A 15,267-nucleotide genomic window follows, 5' to 3' on the forward strand; every position below is an offset into this window, starting at 1 on the left:
GTAGGTGATTCATTTGCTACATTAATGATTGTTTTGATATGTTTACGGTATGTTATTCTGATCTACCAGCCACACCACAATCAGGTGAAATATTACAAAAAAGCCAACATTTAAAACATCCACAGTGAAAAACATAAAATCTCACCAAGTGTTTTGGTCTAATTTTCAGTCTAAATATATAAGTACACTTGAAATAAGTCAAAACTAACTTCCAAGAGCCTTTTTAGGAAAATATAAGAGCTTGTTTTAAGTCAATAATTCCCAAATATTGATTAAAGAAGAAGTTCTAGTTTCACTGACAGATTATTTCACCACATAATCACTCATTGATTTAAAACAAGCTCTTATATTTTGCCAAAAAGATACTTGAAAGTTAGTTTTGTCTTATTTCAAATGTACGAAGATGTTTGCAGTAGAAACTAGAATAAAATTATACAGTGTGGAGAGTGAAAAAAAGAATATTAATAATGCCAAATTCATTCACTCATTTGGTTTGTTTCGTTTTTTTAAATTTGTAAGTGGAAATATTTGTGTTGGATGAATAAAGAAACACGCAAAGGAAAAAAATTCCTCAGACATCAAGAATATTTTTGGAAACTATGCAAAAGCAGCAGAACATTATTAAGACTTAATAGCCTCATGGTCAGTAGTTTGCACACACACTAAACCAAATCTGGAGTAAACTCCCACATTTTTTTCATAATTAAAAAAAAAAACACACAACAGAAAAATGACTCTTTATCTGCCACAGATTTACAACCCTTCCAAGTTATCCTTTGTAATCCCCCCATTAGCACAACAAATTCCATCTCTGCTGAATGTTGGGGGTGAGAACAGCAATAAAAGTGAAGATGTTCAAATTGCTTTTGCCTGGAGACATGTCAGTGGGATAAAATGAAACTCAACCTCTGTGTGAAATCACAAAAAGCTCTGTATCACACGCTGCATTTTTGTTCTACTTTGTTCTCGTACCAACCAGAGCAGACAAAGAGCGAGCCTTGATGTGCGATCAGTGCAGAGACGTGTGAATGTGCAGACTACCTGAGAGGACACACCTGTCCTTTGCTGCAAAAGAATGAAAATCAGCTCACATGTTACTCTTGCTGTGAATAGCAGAGGCCGTCAGTAAACAGAAAACCAAAGAGGAAAAAACGGCTTAATTTTATCAACACAAATAAGAGCCATTTTTGGGAGCCAAATTCAGATGGAAAGATTATTAAAATGAGTTTTTAATAAAGCATCTGGATGTAGCTGTTTATTCTTCAATGCCTTTTCTTCCAAATCAACCACAGACTTCAACACAAGTTATAAGAAATGTAAGTGACAGTTCAACGTAAAGTAATGCATGAATGAAGAGGAAGCAGGGCCGGATTTAAGAAAACAAGGGCCCCAAGGCTGGAATCAGTTTTGGTGCCCAAAACAACATAAAAGAAAAAGACAAAAAGCGCTTTACTCAGGTAAAGTACAGCATAATAACAGGAAGACATATACATCTGTAGGTTTAAACCAGTTTAGTCATTTTTTGAAAATATTTTCTCTCATTTGCAATTTCTCTTTCATAAAAGAAGGAGAGAGAAAAAATTTGATTAAAATTGGATCTGATATTTAAAAAAAATTTGATTTTATTTTGAACTCATATTTATTCTTAAAAGTATCCCTGAAATAAGCCGAAAATTCAGTGCTTCCTCTTCCTGAGACTTTGCTCTGTTTCAGACAAACTTCTGAGCTTCAAGCTGACACATAAATTTAATTCCCAAGCAGAGAGTTTTGGTAAACACTACAACTCTCAACAAGCTTCCAGATATCAGGAGGAGCTCCTTCAGTGTGAGATATGGGGGCGTTTGTATCTGTGCAGCTCAGAGGTCACAGCGCTCAAAACATATTTCTACCGAGGCAGTTAGATGAGGCAGTCCAATGAGACACAGGTGGATCATACAGGAGACCCCAAAAGAGGTCAAAATATTTCACCTCACCTCGCTGATGGGGTAAAAATTATTCAATTTTCAATTCCAGATTATTGTAGGAGATTGAAGGTCAAACAGCTACGCAGCATGCCAGCCGATTTTGTTACAACAATCTGGTTGGTTCAGCAATCCGGCAGCTTGTGGTGTGATATGGTTTATCATTCTCGGACAGTGACTGTGCTTAGTTTAGTCTTGAGCTGAGATGATTCAGTGTGCTGATGGAGCAGGACTGCAGATAGAGAGACCCAACAAGGAGCTGTGTGTGTGGGAATCACTGGAAAAAAGACAACATTCAGCAGAGTGAATCATTCATTAGCACCTCTGAGCAGAGAGCGATGCAAAGATCACATGCCTGCGGCAGCGTTCGGCTTACCTGACCAAGCTGACAGTACGCTGCGATATGAATAATGCACAAATATGCAAATCAATTCAAGGATATAGAAACATTTTCACATGTTAAAGCAAACGTTTTGTAATTTAGTGGGATTTTATGACAGAGCTGCAACATTAGACAGTGGAAGGAAAGTGTAAATGTTTTTTAAAATATTTTTTTTATTGCAAAAATCCCAAAATGTCGCCAAATATTTTTAGTTTAATTCTAGTGCATATATTTTAGTACACTTGAAACAAGACACAATCATTTTCAGGTAACTTTTCAGAAAGACAAAAGTAAATAATCTTCAATATTAATAAAAATTTGTTCCATTATTTAAAGACATTTTTCCTGCGTAAAAAATGACGCCATTGCTACTTCCACTGGCCGTGTTACCTAGCAACGCCATCCGAGCCCAGCCCGTCACCTAGCAACCCAGTTTTAGTTCACTAAAAACAAGGGGAAATTATCTTGTTATAAGTGAACAATCTGTCAGTGAAACTAGTATTTTTTCATCAATATTGATCAATTATTGATATAAAACATGCTCCTATATCTTCACTAAAAGGTACTTGTAAGTTAGTTTTGTTTTATTTCAAATTTACTCAGATATTTGTACTAGAAACAAGGTCAGTGACTTGTTTTTTTTTTAATCTGAAAAGTGTGTTCTGGGTTTGTATTCAGAAATCCTCTCACTGCGATTACAGCAGAATGTTTTCTTGGTATGTATTCACAAAGTTTCAACGTCCAAAAACAGACAATTCAAATTTTTTGCTAAATTAGCTCAAGTTCAATTGAATTGTGAACATAAATTTTCAAGTGTCACTAAAGATTCTCTAAGAATTATTGAAAAATTCCAAATATGTATAAAAATATTCTAAAGTGCCACCATAAAATCAATGCATGTGATCGTAAAACATTTACTGAAAAAAAAGAAACACAAAAATAATCACGCAAAAAAAAGATAACAGAACATCTGGCATTTCCAGTCCACCTTAACAATTATGCACTACTTTGTAATGGGCTCTCACATAAAATCCCAATCTAATAAAATCCCTGAAGGTTTGTGGTTATAACAAGACAACAAGTAGAAGTTTAAGTGGCATGTCTAAAAAATTCAGAAAATTTCAACAGTTTTTTTTACGCTCCAGTTTGTTGTATCAATAAACCTGAAAGCCTGTAAATATGTTTAAAAATCCACCATGCTGTAGTTTTTATAAACAGAGATGAGATAGTATTGGGTTTACTGCTTCTCATTCCACATTCACACACATGCAGACAGCATCACATCAATAATGAAAGACAAGGAGCAGGCCAAGAATCCACAACCTGAACGTCTCACCTCTGAGGGCCATTTGAACTGCCGTCAGTCAGACGAATCGCCGTGTTACGTCATTCACCACATCAAGCTGCTTCTCATGCAGGTGTAATAAACGAAGACTATTTGTGTTTTTTTTGTTGATCACGCAAACAAAAAACAAACAAAAAAAAAAACAGCAATGCTGTAGTTTCGGCTCATTATTCCTCAAATTGATATTGATCGCATGTCTATGTCTCTCGCAATATACTGCTATGGATTGCCTAGTCATAAAAGAAAGTGATCCAAGTACTGTTCTCATAGTTGAGTATGCATTTGTTTAATCAAGCCTCCAAAAAATGTGAAAATTTGATCCATATCTTCCAATATGACAAACATGCAAAATCATGTTTTAATTTTTGGGTTACCATCTGTGTGCTGCACAAAAAAAACAACTTTATTTGCCTGATTTTAGTTTTTGATTTTATTTTCTTGGCCTTCAAGTTCTTCTGACTCAAGAATATTGCCCCATATGACAACAAGTTTCAACACCCCTGCTTTGGAGTATATGCTATTACCATTAGCCTTGATTATAATATCCTGCACTGCAGAAACACAAAATCTTATCAAGTCTTTTTGGGCTAGTTTCCGGTGCTAATACCTTATTAAGCTTGAAATAAAGCAAAACAAAGTTATAAGTAACTTTTGAGCAAGACATAGGAGCCAGTAAATCCTTAATATTGGTGAAAAAGCCTTGCTCCATTGGCAGATTAGTTCACTTTTCCAGTGGAACAAGTACTTTTTTATTAATAATAATGAATTGTTTACCTTAAACAGGCCCCTGTGTCTTCCTGAAAGGTGATTTGTAAGTTAGTTTTGTCTTATTTCCAGTCTACTAAAATGTTTGCACTAAAATCTAGACCAAAATTACATGATAACATTGTGTTTTTGCAGTGTATTTAAATAATTAACCAACCCTGAGAATATCTCGTCCTAAAAAAGTGGGGGAAAAAAGCATTTCACCAGATACAAAACAATAAATCAGCTAAAGCTCATTATCCATGCTAAAAGCTGTCTCCACTTGAAGTTTGTTACATTATTTGGGAGTGCAAAGCAGACAGATCGTGTGGCATCTTCAGACAAAGCTCAGTGTAAATCCGCACTGAGCTGACTCAGGAGAAGCCTTCATGATCCACTCACAACTGCCTCATTACCTCCAAGCAGACACGAAGAATAACAGGCTGAAATGTCATTATGTACTGAAGCTGCAGACAAAGACAGCTTCTATTTTCGCAAGGAACTATTTTGTGCCTTGAAACGGCAGCGAGCTAGAACATTACAAACTCAGCCACTCCTTAATGGGATTACATGAACATCAGAGGTACAGCTCAATACGCTGGTGGACCTGCTAGGACCACAGCAAGCACCATAAATATATTGCAGTAATGCGGTTAGCTGGTCTCATGATGTCAGCATGCTGAGAGGGCCAACAGCATCCTCCCTGCAAACAGAGTCACACACTGAGGCACGGCTCAGTGCGTGTTCACGACAAACAATCCCTGTTCTCAGCAGCAATATGTATTGGGATAGACATATGATCAATATCAATAAGTAGAACATCTGGTGAAATATGCAGGATATTCACTGAACTCCAATCCAGAACCGCACAACATTTTGGGAGATGTAGGCAGAGGAAAAGACTTCGGTTCCTAAACACGGTTGGTGGAATCAACTAACTCTCTCGCTCTTTGGGTCCCTAGCAACTCACAACATGTTGAGTAACTTGCGCAGCAAAATTTAACCGTTTTGCCACAGTGCCTCATGACTGCTGATAAACAACGGTGTGGAGTGAAAACTGTGGATAAACCAACAGAGGTCATGTCACCAGTTTCACGATATTTCATATGTTAAAAACAAAAAACAAAAGAAATTATTTTCGATAGACAATTACAGACATCGACTGGTATGAACTGCTTATATTGTGATAACTTGTTCAGCCATATCATCCAGTTGTACATCCAGAAGAGGATTAACAATGAGAGGTCATCTTGTTTTTAACATGTTCACTGCAAAAACACAAAAAACAGTTTTAGTGCAAATATTTTAGTCCACTTCAAATTAGACAAAACTTGCATACTAGCAGCTATTCTGCAAGATAGGAGCTTGTTTAGTTAATATTAATGAAAAAGTACCAGTTCTACAGGGAGATTATTTCACTTATAACATGGGGAAAATGTCTTGTTAGAAGTAAAATAATCTGCAAGTGGAACTAATACTTTTTCATCAATATTAAGAAATAATTCACTCAAATCAAGCTCCTATAACTTGCCTGAAGAGTTACTTTGTAAGTCAGTTTTGTCTCATCTCAACTGTATTAAGATATTTCCGCTAGAAGCTATACTTGGTAAGATTTTATGTTTTTGAAGTGTTTTTTGTCAATCCTTCATAAAATCCCAACCTTGAACAAGTGAAACAAATGACAGCACGTCGTAGTAATAATGTGTTTTTCAGACACATATTGCCATTTTATAGCGCAATCAAATAACTATGTTACCTTCAGTTGTTTAAAATGCAATATATATATATATATATATATATATATATATATATATATATATATATATATATAAATATGACTTCACTTTGTGATTAAACATCTTGAAATTAGGCCTCTGCCTCTTTAAAACCTCCTTCTCTTTCTGAACTCCGCCTCCAGAAAGTCAATACAACATTGCTAGTCTATTAACTCTTTGACAACGTTTTTACCAGTGTTGCACTGAGAAATAGATCGTATAATGAGCTCAACTGACAAGCAGGTCCACCAGGTGTTTGCTAATTGCTGCTGGCTAGTCTGAAGGAGCTGAGCATGGGAGCTACAGGTGAGGCTCTATGACGTGGAAACTCTGCTGCAGCTCCAATGAGGAGCCAAGGCTCAAAGGTGGCATGAGGTTTTGCACAGCTGAATGGTTAGCATAGAGATTAAAGGATTTCTCAAACACATTAAAGAATGAAAGCAACACTCCAGGTTATGTTTTTGTTGAAGGAATAATATTATAACGTGATGCAAAAAATTAAAAAGGTCGATTTTACATGATACTGTCCCTTTAAAACACTCCTTACGAATGTTTCAAAGAACTTGTCAACAAGTCTGAGGTGCTTTCCCAGCCTCTAAACTCCCCAGATGCCACAGATGCGCGGTGTCTGATGGAATTACAATCTCTGGATTGCAAGTTTAATCTCCAAAAACTCCACTTGACATTCCAAGAGGATCAGGAACATTTTTAACTCGTGTTCAGGTACTAGATGTTCCAGGACAATCTGAAGATGTTCCCTTCTCATCCCGTTATTAGTATAACGGGATGAGAAGGGCCACTTTATTAGGAAGACCTTAGTACCAACTGAATGAGTTGGTGATGTTCTATTGCAGTTCCTGCAGATTTTAGAATAAAGTCATAATGTTACAAGAATAAAGTTGCACAAGAATGAAGTACAAAATAATGATGTAATAATATGAGAATAAATTTATAGTATTTTGAGAATTATGTCATAATATTTTGAGAATAAATCGTAATATTATGAGAGTAAAAGCAGACAAAAAGTTTAAATAATATGAGAAAAAAGCCATGATAATAAATGAATAAAGTCATAATACTTAAAGAATAATTCCTTTGTGAATAAAGTCATAATACATTTCAAGCATAGGATTCAAGAGAAAAGTTGCACGAGAATAAAGTTGAAATAATACAAGAAAAAAGTTATTATGAGAGGTCATAATATTTTAAGAATGAAGTCCATTCTCATTATACTACAACTTTATTCTTGTAAGAAAATGTATTTATTCCTCTACAACTTCATTCTTGTAATTTTATATTTGTAATTTTCTTAGCGTGGCCCTAATACTCCGTCATATATTGAACTTCTTTTTTTGACTAGATTAAAAAGGGAACAGAATCAAAAGCGGAGTGTAAAAAACAGAGCTAAATGACATACTGACAGCTCATCAGACTCCTTTATAGAGATCTAAAACAGGCACGTCACGCCTCAAAGCAGAAAACAGGTACAGCCTGCGTAACCAATCAGAATAGAGTTCATCCTTAAAGAGACAGGACCCATTTTTAAGAGGGTGAAAACGGTTCAATAAAAAAGAACAAATATTATCCTCTCTCTTCAGTAAGATGTTGTTTTGCACTATTGGATTATTAGAACCACTTTATCTAATTTCACCATGAAGGGAAGTCACTCTGACCTCACAAAACAAACTCTTTACTATCACCAGCCGATTCCTACAGTACCAGTCAAGTTTTCCACATTTTTCCAGCTAAAAATAGCCCTGTGTGCTTTCACAGGATTACATCATGACAAGGTACGGATTCGTGGAGCAAAGGAGGCTAGATGACTCGTCCGGGTCACATGCTCGTGAGGCAGGAAGTAGCTACAGGTGGAATTTCCCCTTCTCTCTTTCGCTGACGTCATGTTCGGTCAGAGAGCGCGCGCTGCTGCCGCTGCCATCAAACATGTCCGACAGGTGTGAAATGGAGAAGAAGAAAAAAGCTGGAGTTCGTTTAACAGCAGCTTACGAGTAGGGAAGTTTGCAAACGTTTCCCTCTCCCTTAATTAAGAATTAAGCCCAGAAAAGGGTATTTTTCACGTGAAAAGCGGAAGTTCAATAGTTTTATTTCTCTTTTCATAAGCCGGTTCCTGCCGTTCAGTGAGTGGTTTGAGGCTTCAGCCATCTCATGACTGTTTGTTTAGTCATAGCATATAAACATTGCCATCTTGTGGTTATTCTTAAGATGCCAAATGACACTTATTCCCACATGTATGACATGGAAAATACAGATGCAAATATATGGTGCAATAATATCACACTTGCAGCTAAAATGATCAACATGTGAAAAGCTCAGTTGATCAGTTGATTTCTTTTTTATCAATAATTGGATCGCAAAAAGTGTTTGATAAGAGATTTTCACAGAATTTGAACCGGGTTAAACTCAAACTGCCACTTGAGTTCAAAATATTTTTGGAAAAAAAAAGTATTTTTTAATTTTTAATGTAAAATGTGATTTTTTTTAAACATGTTTGACTTAATTAGTGCTCTGAGAAGAGTCTGTTTGCTCTAGTTAACGATTGATCGATTACTAAATTATTTGATGAATATTTCAATAATCCATTCATCACCAGTCATCTAATTAATTGTTTCAGCACTACAAGTTTCACATTTACAATTAATTAACCAAAGTAAATAAAATCACGTATAAACTGTGAGATAACAGAGTCTAGCAATTTGATTCAGTTCTGATTTTTAGGGTGATGATTCAATGCAGAAATTATTTTCTATTTTGAAACCATTTACACAAAAAAAGCATTTATTTGAAACAATACATGTTTCCACTGCACCGCCATCTTGGTAGGGAGGAGTATAAAGCATAGATGAACTGTGGCTCAGAGACCAACAAAAAGATAGAACTCAAAAACTATAATTGAGTAGTGTTTCTAATGTATTTATGTTGTTTGCTAATTAGATGGAGCTAGTTCCAAGCTTGTGGTTGGTTTATTGTCGTCATAGCAACTCCAGCCAGTTGCAGATTCCTACCAAGATGGCTGCCGGCTACAACGTTCCCGGTAGTGTGACGTCACATGAGAGCTATGTATTCTATAATCTGTGACAAATTATGTCAGTTTATATTTAAGCAAAAACAGGTTCATGCATAAAATTCTGTAACTTAAATTACCCGAGTAGGTTAGCTTAGCTGTCTGACTTTTACTTTTAAAAAATATGAAAGAATTATTCAAAATATAATTTTACAAAGTAAATTAAGCTTTTTAAATTGATTCGGATTTTGCTGGACGATAAATTCTCCCGGAAGTTATTGCGATAAACGATAGTATTACTAATTTGAGACCATTTTCAAGTGATATAACAGAATGGCAAATCGTGCAAGTACTGTCTCTCAAATATCAATGACCTTTCAATTCTACTGAACATTTAACACTGGAACTGGAAGACATTTTAAATATTCAAAATAAATAAAGAAACAGAAATTAATAAAATGAATTATGACAGAATTATCCTTGGAAAAAAAGAGAACAAAACACCAAACTGAAAACTTTTGTTATCCAGTTTTTAGTAGAAAGAGAGAAAAGGAAAAATAAATAGTCATGCAAATGGAAATAACTGAATTTGTTTTAATTTAGTGTGATTAATTGATTTATTGCAAAAGGCCTACCAAGGACTAGGAATTATGATTCTCTATAGAATCATTTTTTTCTGCACCTCTATTTCAAACATTACAACACAACTTGCAAAAGAAACAGCAGTAGTCTTTCCCATCTCTTACAAGGCTTCCCTGAAAGCATTTGTGGAACTGAAGTGCTGCTTTCTACATGGGATAAAAGCCCAGTTCTTCTTTTTGTGGAGTTGAATCAATATCAAGGCCCATTAAGGCGGGCGGGTACATCTTCAGCAAGAAGAGATGTCTGAGGTCTGAGGAGCCCTTCGCCATGAAAAAGAGAACAGCAGCTCTACGCTGCTGCTGCTGCTGTCCTTGGTCATCAGAACGAGCCTGAGCAGCTCAGACTGCTGCCAAAGACAAAACGGTGCCAGGATGAGGAGGATACCGGGAACTGTTCTGGCCTCCGCACACACACTCCTCTGGTCCGAGGCTGTTTTCCTGCAAACCGAAAGCTATCAAAGCAGAAAGGAATGGGGCGAAGGAGGGGCCAGTGTGTGGGCAGCAGTGTGGCAAGACGTTCCAAAAGCAAGGGCAAACGATTGAAACAAACAGGATGACTTCATGATGGAGTATATTTGGAAAGCCTTGATAATTGTTTCAGGGACTGAAGTTTCCAATTATCCACCAGTGTTCCCACCATGGGAAGACTTCAGAGGGGCTGAAGGAAGGGAGGGGTCGGTGGAGGGGTGGCGGGTCGGACGGCTGGTCCTCTCTCTAGTGCAGTGCTTCTCAATTATTTTCCGTTACGCCCCCCTAGCAAGAAGAAACTATTCGCGCCCCCCATTCCCCACCGTGACTATCCATCTCTGCATAACATTTGTTTCGCTGAAAAAACTCTAGCGGCTTATCAGCGTGATTGGGATGTAACATATTTAAGTGATGCGCTAATTTATTTGGCTTCATGCTGTCCGCTGCGAGCATTTTTAGACACAGCAAACACACCGGTCTTTCCTCTTCTCCAACTGTAGTCACAGTGAAGCCAAGCGCTAAATACGCTTCGTCGTATTTCCTCTTCTTAGCTTTCGGTTGACTTTCTGTTGTCTCATTATCTTTGTCTTTCTCCGCGTTTCTTTTCATCCCTGTGAAAAACTTTTTCATGTTGGGGGTTGTTGAATAACGGAGGCCATAGACAGAACGCAGTCAGAGCTTTTTGTTGACTTAACACTGCTAACCAAGGCAAACCTGTTGTCTTGTAAGTCGTAAAATGTTGCACTGTCGCAAACGTGACAGAAGTAACAATGAGAGCGCCACTGCCGCCTACTGTGCGCAATTACACTTTATACTAGTACGGCCAAAAAAAAGCCTGTTCCCCAGGATCACACGCCCCCCCAGGTATCGCACCGCGCCCCCCAAAGGGGCCCGCCCCACTATTTGAGAAGCACTGCTCTAGTGGGACGGTAAAACTAACATTTCGTAACTCTCCTCCCTTCCCTCTGCGTCACCACTGCCTGCTCTGAAGTGAGCAACGCTGGCCAGCCAATGAAACACTGTTTGTCTGTCCCAGGATACAAGCATCTCAGCCCAAAAATGTAAACATCTGGCAAACATTTTGACTCCCCACAGATTAGGGTGGATGAACAGTAAGAAAAAAATCATTGCAGACATGGATTTGTATAAAACACGTAGCATTTATTCAGACGTGATCTGATCACGTCTTTGAGTTTCAGTCAATATGTTCAGCCTGGAACGGTCTAAAGGAAAGAGTGACACACTCTGCGTCACCAGCGCCTCCTAGCAGGTTTTTATTTCTTGTTTTTAAGCTAAACAAAGCTGGACGCTCAACTTCATACCTTATATAGTAATGGAAACTTCAACTTTTCCATATTTTTTTCATGTTAGAACAAGAAACTTAAATGTGATTTTGTCCTAACTGAAGGCGACTCAAATCTCTTGCAAACTCTAAAAAGTTTTACACCATTTCAATCAACAAAAACCAGGTGGCCTGTATTTCCTGAAAACAAAAACTTTCCCACAGCATGATTCAGCCTCTACTGTGTTTTATGACGAGGGATGGTGAGCTTAGGGAGATGCACAGTCCTAATTATTCCATCAATCTGTGACAATCTGACCTCATTAATGCCAATTGGGTCTAAACTTGGCCCACTTATTTTCAACAAAATCAACAAATTTAGAGGGATTAGAGTAAAGGGGGCTGAATATGAAGCATTTTATATCTTAAAATCTTCAAAAATTAGAACTCAATTACACACTACTGCGTCTCAGCTAGACTGTGATTGTAATTGCTAAGGCAGGGCAAGTTTATTTGAGCAGCAATATAATCCAAAGTGCTTGAAATGATTATAATGTAAAAACATACATTATATTGTAGTGGTATAATACAGGAAAGTAATGAAAATTTAAAATAAAGACTAAAACTAATCATGATTCAGTTGGGAAGGCAACTGAACAAATTGGTTTTAGTCTTGATTTAAATTAACTCAGGATTTCGGCTGTTTTGCAGTTTTCTGGAAGTTTGTTTCAGATGAGAAAAACATAAAAACTCAATGGTGCTTTTCCATGTTCGGTTCTGGGGGTCCAGAGTCCACCAGAACCTTAAGACCTGATTGGTCTGAAAGGTTGATACAACAATAGATCTCTCAAGATCTTGTTGGAACATTAGTGGGAGTGCACCAATGATCGGCCCCAACTTCCTTAATTTTGGGGTATTGGTGATCGACCAACACTTAAATTTGTGTCAATCTTATCCACAAATTGCATCCACGTTGGCACAGGTCTAAAAATCAGCCACTCTGTCCTTTGACTTTGCAAAAGGTCTTGTTTGCAGTTTACAACTGTTTCCAAATCAGTGACTTTCTTGCTGTATTTAGTAACATTTCAGTCAAAAAATTGGTAGGTTAGGCTTATTAAAGATCGGTAATCGGCGATAGGCCAAAAAACTGCAATCGATGCACCCCAGACATTAGTTTTTAATTCCTGGAAATGTTCTTCAGGTGATAGAAGACTGACTTTGTAATTATATTTATGCGTCTCTAAGGGTTCAGTTCTGAATCCATCACTACGAGGTTTCGGGTCTGATCACTAGTTTCTAGGTAACAGCAGAAGGTGTATGCTGACTCTTAATCATTTCTCTTCAGGCCCAGAAATCCAGTTTTTTTATTTAGTTGAATAAAGTTAAGGGACATAACTTTGTTTTAATGCTCCAGCACTTCCAGAAACTCCTGAACTTACACCCAACATCCCACAAAATGCTAAACATTGTAACAAAAATGATTAAAAATTGAAGGGGAGTGAAAACTCTTGCAAGGCGCTGCCTCTGACCAGGTCAACACAACTGTATACTGCTCATAACAAAACACTCCTTCAAATAACGAGCAAGCCAGACACAAAACAACAGCTGTATTCTTCTGTGACTTGTGACTGCTATAAGAAGTGCAGAGACTTTTCAGCGTGGTCTCAGTGTGGTCACATGCCAGCTGACTGACACAAAGGGGAGTCACTGTAATCTATGGAGTAGTGTGGGGAAAGACCTTCAGGGTGGTGTACTCCAGCTGGTTATTAATAACATCTTTTCATTTCACAGCACACACAGTTTTGTACTTGTAGCATTCACAACTAACTCTTGATGCCACCCTTCAGGCTTCACATTATATTCCCCACTAGATAATAAAAAAATATACTAATTCCCAGCAAACAGTCACACTAACATGGGAGATTGTATGTAAATCCTGTTTGTACTTACCTTGGAAGAAGATGTCATCACTGGAGCACAATCCGGGCTTTCTACAGGTCCGTAGAAACATCCAGATACATAATGACTCCTTCTGGTGCGACTCTGCAGGCTGTATCGGTGCTAAAGCTACATCATCGTTCTGGCAGCCTCAGATTTTACCCTCCCGCTGCTGCTTTCGTGTGCTTCCTGACACAAGGTCGCGGTTTTCTCCGACAGAGGCTTCTGATGCGTGGGGAATTCCTCGCAGTCACATTTTCCTGGGAAATAATTGGCCCGACAGCAAAGTTTGTCAAAAGCCCTGCGAGTCCTCCTGTCAGCACCGAGGGGGCAGGACAGGTTGAAATTAAGTTACTTTTTATTTCACATCATCATATCCCGCTTTCTTAAAAGTCCGGAGCAAAAAAGGAGGGATTTTTATGTCATTAACGGGAGATTAACATCAAACAGGCTGGACAATAAATGCGTTTTATGAAACGTTACTCACTCGCAGGTGTTCATTTGGAAACTGGTAGGTTCGAACGCGTAATTTTGCGGACGAAAGTGCCGTTTGCTTTCCTCGCCTGTACTCCGCTGACTGATAAGAACTGACACAGAGAAACAACTGGTAATGTGCATCTTCCGGGAATGAATGTCCAATGTGGGATGAGGGTAATACACGATAATTCCTGAACGGGCGGGGTCTGTGGGGATTTTTTTTTTTTTTTTTTTTTGTGCTCCTCGGAAAACATTAACGGGTGATGTTTGAACGTCATCCGACTGCTGCTATGCTACGTTAAGGATAAGATTTTAAAATAATAGTTGTTTAACAATGAAAAAGCTAGTTCCCATACCGGGAGTCGAACCCGGGCCGCCTGGGTGAAAACCAGGAATCCTAACCGCTAGACCATATGGGACTTATACATGACAGACAACGGCGAGGGTTTTTGGCTGTACGTGTGCCCTACATGGGAAGGTCTTTTATAAATAGTAGACATTGACTTTACAAAAAGAAATGAGCCAATTTTACCACTTTTTAAAAATATTTTTAAAACAAGAATAAAAGTCTAACCCTAACCCTAAAATATTTTGTAATCAAATCAGAGTAGTTCAAATAAATTCAGCTTAATTATTCTGATTGACTTAAGTATTCAATGTGTTTCCTACATAGTTTCAGCTGTTTATGTGCCTTACCACATTGTATTTAATTGTGATTGTTCTGTTCTATTTTGAATTGCAAGTATTATTCATTTTGTCTCATCACCAATATTAACAGTTGAAAAACATTATTCAAGGCATTTTGAAACCATTAAGATTAGTGAAAAGTAAACTTTATAACTTTCATTACAAAAAAATTACTTTGTAAGCCACTCACAACATAGCGAACGCGCTGACGTATCGTCTCGCGGGGAACTACGATACATGGATACATGGGTCCTAGCACCATCTTGTGGTCTTTCACCGGCACTACATACAGAAACTTGAAACACTTTTCTTTTAAAACAGATGATTAGACTGAGCACAAATTGTTTAATCTGACAAAGATTAAATATCAACGAACGCAAATGAGGACCAGATATACTGTGAAGCTATAGTGAATGTCTTTTGCTTCCCCAACAAAACGAAACATGGTAGCAAACATATGACGTAATCATGTGGAGCAATCCAACTGAAAAGATAGGGTCCCTCGACTAATTTAAAAATGCAATAAAGAGTTTAGTCGGGCTTCAGCA

At 37.6% G+C, this 15,267-nt stretch overlaps 1 protein-coding gene and 1 non-coding gene across 4 annotated transcripts in view; both read right to left on the minus strand.

The window, feature by feature from the left end:
• Positions 1-14,164, minus strand: part of LOC129360438 (ETS-related transcription factor Elf-4-like) — a 58,826-nt gene extending 44,662 nt beyond the window's left edge. The window contains exons 1-2 of one of the 3 annotated variants that reach the window (XM_055030662.1): positions 14,043-14,164; positions 13,568-13,815 (exon numbers count right to left, since the gene is read on the minus strand). The gene's annotated coding sequence lies outside the window, so the exon portion shown is untranslated. Of the gene's footprint in view, positions 1-13,567 lie in introns of all 3 variants that reach the window. The other 2 variants (XM_055030661.1, XM_055030660.1) reach the window with 2 other exon arrangements.
• Positions 14,165-14,379: 215 nt separating this feature from the next.
• On the minus strand, positions 14,380-14,451 carry trnae-uuc (transfer RNA glutamic acid (anticodon UUC)). The gene has a single exon. It is a non-coding gene; the product is annotated as a tRNA-Glu (tRNA).
• Between the last annotated feature and the right edge of the window lie 816 nt (positions 14,452-15,267).

This window comes from Poeciliopsis prolifica, unplaced genomic scaffold (genome assembly GCF_027474105.1).
Source record: "Poeciliopsis prolifica strain line A6 unplaced genomic scaffold, Auburn_PproV2 SCAFFOLD006, whole genome shotgun sequence".
NCBI lineage: Eukaryota > Metazoa > Chordata > Actinopteri > Cyprinodontiformes > Poeciliidae > Poeciliopsis > Poeciliopsis prolifica.